This window comes from Otolemur garnettii, unplaced genomic scaffold, assembly GCF_000181295.1.
Source record: "Otolemur garnettii isolate 467f Iridium unplaced genomic scaffold, OtoGar3 scaffold00186, whole genome shotgun sequence".
NCBI classification, from domain to species: Eukaryota; Metazoa; Chordata; class Mammalia; order Primates; family Galagidae; genus Otolemur; species Otolemur garnettii.
The window spans coordinates 380,986-388,756 of NW_003852581.1; positions in this window are offsets into that span (position 1 = coordinate 380,986).

Consider the following 7,771-nt stretch of genomic DNA (forward strand, 5'->3'; position numbering starts at 1 on the left):
AAAAAAAAAAAAAAAAAGAAAAATGAAAATGACAGATAAGCCAGGGAAACTAACTAATCAGATGGTGAGGAGAGAGATAGAGGTAGAGAGAGAGGATTCATCATAGGGAAAAATAGAAGGCAAAACCCAAAACCAAGCCATGTGAAATACTGACTAGAGTCTGGGCAACTGAACAAAGCTGTAAAGGAGAAAGACATAAGGTAGGTGTTTTTTCAGTAAAATTCTAATATGTCACATGAACTAAAAGACAGTTTAGTTTCTTGTCTAAGCTGGAGTAGGATCAACTGAAGGTCTTTGTAACCCATACAAATGAGTTTCTCCTTGAAGTTCAGAATATGTTTCAATATTGTCCTTGCCTTAAAATGCCTTTAAGAACTGGTTTTATAAAAAGAAATGTTCAAATACTTTTGCACATGATTGTATACTAATTTTCCACAGACAAATCCTAAGAGGTGAGTAACTGTGCTAACCAAAGGTACAGTGATAGACTCTATCTTGCTTGTTATTTTAGGCCAAAGGGTTACCAACTTAGAATGATATCTCCCACTATCTTGTTTTAAATTCTCAAGAAAGGCACTCCTTCTTCACTTTGTTTCTAGAAAGTCTCCATTAAAATGTAAGTCTCATTACGTGAAGAGGTAACATATTAATCAGTTCACACCATTAACATCCATTAATTTCTCAGATTAGCTTAGGCAGTTTTGTTTGGAGCAAGGTCCAAACATTCTCCAATAGGAGAATGTTATAAAGCCCAGGGAATTTAGATTTTATTTTTGTGGGAAGAAGTTTAAGAGAGGACAGTATTGGGATAAACTTTGCAGACATGTTGTTTCAAAGGTTCCACTTAAGGCTGTCCTGGGAAAGGGAAGCAAGAGCCAGGGAAAACTGGAGGAGGTAGGAGCTGGGTTTTCTTTGAGGCCAGTATTAATAGGATGGACATCTGGGGTTGGAGGAAGTATTGGAAAAAGGCATATGTATATACATACAAGAAGATAATTTGGGGTGGAAAATGCAGTAGGGGGAGGAAAAGTTCTGAAGACCAGTTTCTTCAATAACTTCTTATTACTTCTATCTCTGGAGCTCAATTTCTTCACTTGTTAAGATAAGCTGGCTGGATTAGATAATGTCAAAACTCCTCTAGAAGCAAATATTCTTGAATTTTTGCTTCACAATGTGACTTGGATTCTTCAATTTTTGGTAAAGTGAGTTCCTACTGCACTGACTATTTATGAGCATTCTGATTGGAAATGTGATACAAGGGCAAGACTTACATAATAACATGCTGACTGTGCTATCTTCTGATAAAAGTTCAATAAATAATCCACTGGTTTAGAATTAATAAAGGAGTTGCTTTCTCACAGGATCTTAATGCCTATATATGGGGTTGAATAGCTAGAAAGAAAGTATAAATAGCTTTTTATGTTTCAACTTTCTTACAGAGAATAGGATTTATGAGCAATAATGTCACTCCCTGTGCAGGCAGTCAAGAATAGAAAAAGTTTAAAAATTTTCAATCTGATGATGAGTCACCAAGATCCACTGAACCTAAAAGAAATGCTTTGGATAGTGTATGAAAGAGATATCCTAGGATATATAACCACATTCTCAATAAACTTTATATACATATCTATATTTAGATGTTATGATGTGTAGTATCTCCCTCTCAGTCCTAATAATTATTTATCTGAAAAAAAAAATGTCTCTAACATCTATAGGTATCTAAACAGAATGTTCTAGGCCTGGCACCTATAGCTCAGCAGCTGGGGCACCAGTTACATAAACAGGAGCTGGGGGGTTCGAATCCAGCCTAGGCCTGCAGAACAACAATGACAACTATAACAACAACAACAAAAAATAGCAGGGCATTTTGGTGGGCACCTGTAGTCCCAGCTACTTGGGAGGCTGAGGCAAGAGAATCACTTAACCCCAAGATTTTGAAGTTGCTGTGAGCTGTGATGCCATGGCACTCTACCCAGGCAACATAGTGAGACTCTGTCTCAAAAAAAAAAAAAAAAAAAAAAAAAAGAATGTTTTTCACTGAGTACATGAGAAATAAGCAGTAGCTTGATAATTTTCAATCCTCTTCTTCAATATGGAAGGCATAAACCTCTATAGTCATACCCATTTCTGAGAGTTTAGTTAATTTTTGGTCAACTTTGGGATGAAATATTAAATTGAAAATTCCTGAAATAAACAATTCATAAGTTTTAAATTGCATACCACTGTGAGCAATATTATGAAATCTCATGCTTCCCTGCTTCGTCTTGTTCCATCCATCCTGGATGTGACTTATCCTTTTGTCCAGTGTATCTACATGATTTAATACAACCTTCATATAGACCACTTCCCTACATTGACCACTTTCTTAAGTTGATGTAATTTTCATAGACCAGATATGCACCACATGTATGTATCAATGCAGTAAGCCTAGTTCCTTATGTTGACCACTTCTGTATGTTGATGACTTTGGGTGGTCAATTTACAGAAGTTCTACTATATATACTTACTCCTTGGGCATTAATCACTTAGTAGCCATTTGGGTTATCAGATAGACTGTTTGAAAGTGCTTGTATTAATGTGATCCTTATTTTGCTTAGTAATGGTACCAAAGCTTGAGAGTGCTGTGCTTAATTTACAAATTAAAATTTATCATAGTTTATACATACATGTACATGTATATATATATAATATAGGAAATAATATAGTAACTATAGGATATAGTACTAGCCAGGCTTTTAGGCATTCATTCAGGGTTTTAGAATGTGTACCCTGAGGATAAGGGAGACTACTATACCTACAAAAATGACTTAATTAATCCCACAGACTTTCAAAATTGGAAGATTGCCAGAGAACATTCAACCCAACCTTTTTATTTTAAAGGTGACAGGGTGACTTATCCAGGGTACCATAGTGATTAGAGGTAAAGCCTAGATGTGAAGTAGGTCTCCTGAATGCCCACAGAGGAAGTATAACTTCATGGTAGGAATGTGGACTTTAGAACTGAAACATAGGTTTGAACAATAGGTTGAATGTAGATTTTAGAACTGAAGCATAGGTTTGAGCATAGGTTGTGGAACCCTTATGAGGATAATAAATATATAATCTCTAATTCACATGTCAAGAAACAGCATAACATAGTATTTAAGAAAAATGTGGGTATTCCCATGGGATGAGGGTAGGGGTTACTAAAATAAAAGGAGGGAATTAAGAAGGGTGGAGGATTGGCAAGCCAATCCAGTCTTAAGCAAAAGTTTGGTTTATCTGCAGTATTACTTATACTCTTCCAGTCAACCAATTCCTGCTGCTTTTAATACCAGTTCATCTCTAGGCATTTAGTAAACCAATTATACTTAAGGTGAAGGTGGCTTAATTTGCCTTCTTAGGAATACAACCATGCCTTATTTAACAAATCCTCTTCTTAAAGTTTCATTTTTGTAAACAAATGGACTTTGATATAATCTTAATATGAATCATAATATATGAAACTGGAATTCTAGATAGGAATAGCAGCAAAAGGAAGGAGGATTTCTAGTCTTCAGTTTCTCCATTTTGCATGTAGACCTGGAAGCTGAGTAGGAGAGATATCACCAGTAGGGTATAGAAAACCACATATGGGATAGAAGGATGGGCCTCAACCACATAGCCCACTTAGTAGGGCAGGGAATATTATCTGAAAAGATATTCTCTCTGAGATTCCCTTTTTCTGTAAGATATCCTTTTATTTCATTTGGAGGAAGTTTCTGATTCCTATATAACTTGCTAAAATTCATTTTCTTCGTTTTTAGAGGTTTTAACAATTCCCATTAAAAAGAAGGGACTTTCCTAGCAAATATATCTGCTTATGTATAGGCCTTACCCTGAAAGTTGATATGAGTTTTATAAAGAAGTGGAAGAGTCCTGAGTATAAATTTCCTCATCTGATACTTTTTCCAGAGGTCACTCAAATACTTAATTCATGTATTAAAATGATAGGTTTTTCCCTCCTAACTCCTCTAAGGAGAGCAGTGGCCAAGTTGAGAAATATTTGTGAATTGAGATCCAATGTGGCTCACATTCAACCATTTCATTTGTTTTCAAATGGGTTACCTTGAAATGGAACTCTGAACAAACATAACAAAATTTATTAGTGGTGTCCATTTCTTCCCTACCCCTCATTATAAAGTGTGAGTCACGAGCCCCCATCGCTATTTCCCTAGGTAACACAAGTCTGTCTGCTTCTTTTTCATTGTGTTAGTCATTCCAGCAAGCCATAAGTTTCCCTGAGAGTTGGCAATTACATTTCCTGCTATAGCTGATATATTTTGTCAGATGGATCTGTACAATCAAGTTTTTCACTGTCCTGATTCAGGCAAGAGTGTCAATAAACCCAGCCAGTAGAATGCATATATCAAAAAATAGACTTTTAGAGTATGAAGTGTCAATATCTGTTAACATGTCACTACTCTTCCAAAATGAATTTGAAATTTGCACCTAAACCAAAAACCAATAATTAAGAATAGCAATGTGCTCTTTCTCTACACAAGTCTCTATTCTATTATATGACCTGAAAATAAATAAACCATTGGAAATTCAAAATAAAATTAAGAGACTTTAATCAAGCATTTCCTGATTTTAAGAACTGGATGATAAATAAGAGGGGAAAGAGGATGCTATCTGATGTTATTTCAGTGTGCAGTGAGGTGGCACCATTTCTTACAATACATCTTCTTCTATTAAACTGCTAATGTTCCAATATCTTCCATTCAGTAATTCCATAGCCACTTGAGTTTACTATGTGCCAGGCAGTAGCAGTGGAATATTTATGGGGGAAGAATAAGAAAGGAATATATCAAGAAAAGAAAAGTTTCAAAAAGGAGAGATAGACAGATTTTCTTAGTAACATATTTGATACACAGCTCCAATTAGCTAGTTCAATTGGTGACCATACCTTTTGAAGATCTGGTACCTCTTTTGGTTGTGTGATACAATCCTTCAAAAGTAATATTTTACATTTAAGTTTTATTTTTTATTTTAACAGTTATAGAATGATTGTTGAATAGTGTTGCATTAATTTAAGGTAAATAAAGTTTCATTGTTAGTATGCAAGTAATTCAGCACTTTTGTTTTGAACATGAGAAAGTAGTGAAATATTTTGGCATAACTTGTGAAGGGTTTTCACAATGATTCATTTGTTTATAATTCCTAAGGAGCATTATCCTAGAGTATATATTTTGTGCAAACCAACTTAGAATATGTTCAAAGATCACTGTTTACATTGTTAGTATCTGCAGTTTCCAACAAAGATTTACATTGGTTTTAGCAATATTTGACACCTGATTCCTGAAAACAGTAGGGAATGATACCAGTAATACTTCTGAGCCATGTTAGTATGACCTACCCTGCAGCAGAAATCACACAGCCTGAGATGACTAATTTTCAAAGATAAGAAATTTCTTTTATGAATCTTTATATTAAGTAGTAAACTGATTTCTTCATTTTCTCAGTTCTAGGTCTACCATACCATAAGCATTTCATAGTTCTTAAATAATTAGTATTCTGTAGACTGGACTCCAAATAGACACATTCTTACCAATTCTTGCCTCTAGTGAATAATGTTACTTACATAAGCATGACTCTATAGTTGGAAGTGATAAAATTAGGCCATAATACACAGGAAAAGAAAACTATCTACTTCTTTTTTTTCATTAAAAAATGATTTTCTTCATTTTACTGCTATGAAGGCAACTGTGGGTTGTTTTCTACCCTTTGGAATCACAGGCAAAGAACTGGCTCATGTTTATAACTCTATATTTCACCATTCTACCCACTTCTAAGCTCCATCTCTAGCAATAGGAAAGGTAATGACCCAGACCTCTGTTTTGTCTTTAATCTTAGTTATAAATGTTTAATCAGAATCTGCCCTGAGAAGCCTTTACAATTTAGCTACTGAATTTAGCACAGTAACATACACTATTATTCCAATATCATCCTGTAGCAATGACAACATTATTTACCTCTTAGTTCTATGAACAGTGTCTCTAAACAATTTTTAAATGCAAAAAACTTGACTTAGCACTCAGTATTTACAATGGTAAACAGAATAATGACTGAACATATGCTCCAAAGGAAAATTACTTGTAATAAACAGAAGTTTGGGCTTTCATACTTACAAGGCATCAGAATTTCCTTCTTAAATAAAAAAACACTTTTTGAATACTCACTAGGTGCATGGTAATATGTTAAATGCTCACATGAGTTGATGCTATTTAGGGAAAATAGATTTTCTGTTCTTTGGGTAGAGAGCCTCCAATTAAGGGTTGTAGCTTCATATGTCTATTCCTAAGTCAAAAAGTACAGAACTGAATAAAATCAGAATTGACTATTTCTCTTTAAAATTTGGTTCAAATCCAAGATAAAGAATGGAGGTGTTACATTATAATTAAATATATATATATATATATATATGAATTCATGAGCCCATATTGATATAAACTATTGAATAGGTAAATAAATAAGACAGAAGATTAAACTCATATCGACTTGTAGAATTTCAGCTAGTACGTGCAGAAAAGATGATGAAAAAAGAAAATCACTATTTAGCAAACATCACAGTAATAATTGTTTCAGACAAGAGTCATCAATGTATGCTAAAATTAGTGGAAAAAAGTATTAAGAAAAATAACATATTATCATAGTGTCAAAGTATCTCCCCCATAAGATAATTATAAGAGAAAAAATGACTTTAGAGTGGAGAAACACTTAATCAGATGATCTAAGTTACTATTACTAGTAATGGGACAAATGGACACCATATGTATTCTGAAATGACTGAAAAGCACACAATATTACTTCTATGGTATTTCTACCTAAATGCCTAAAATGATCATAAACTTAAATTGAAGAATATTGTAAAAAACAAAAAAAACAAAAAACTGCCATTGATTTTTAAAGGTATCAAGGCCCTGAAAAACATTAAAGATAAGGATACTGTTCTAGTTCAAAGGAGACTAAAGAGACATGGGTCTAAATATAAGATCTTGAATTAGATGTTGGATCAGAAAAAGCACATTAGTGAAATTTAATTAAGATCTGTAGATTATTTTTTGTTTTCTTTGTAAATTTTGTATTAAATCATAACTGTGTACTTGATGCATTTATGTGCATCAACGCGTAAATGTGTACATGTGCTTATTTTATATACAATTTGAAATTCTTACATCAAACTGGTTAACATAGCCTTCACCTTACTTACTTAATTGTTGTGTTAAACATTTATGCTCCTAATAGGTTTGACATATACCCATGCAATATGCACCATAGGTTAGGTCCTACTGATTACCCTCCCTCTGCTGGCCTTCCCCTTCCCCTCTTCTCACCCTCCTCTTTTGTCCTTCATTCTTGGCTATAGTTGTGTTTTATCATTTGTATGAAAGTGTGGGTGACTATGCATTGGTTTCATAATAGTGCTGAATACATTGAATAATTTTTCTTCCATTCTTGAGATACTTTACTAAGAAGAATATCTTCCATCTCCATCCATGTAAACTTAAAACAGGTAAAGTCTTCATATTTTTTATGGCTGCATAATATTCCATGAATATATATATATATATATATATCACAATTTGTTAATCCATTCATGGATTGATGAGCACTTGGGCTTCTTCCATGACATGGCAATCATGAATTAGGCTGCAATAAACATTTTTTTTATTAAATTATAGTTGTGGACATTAATACTATCATGGGGTACAGTGTGTTGGTTCAATATACAATTTGAAACATTCTCACC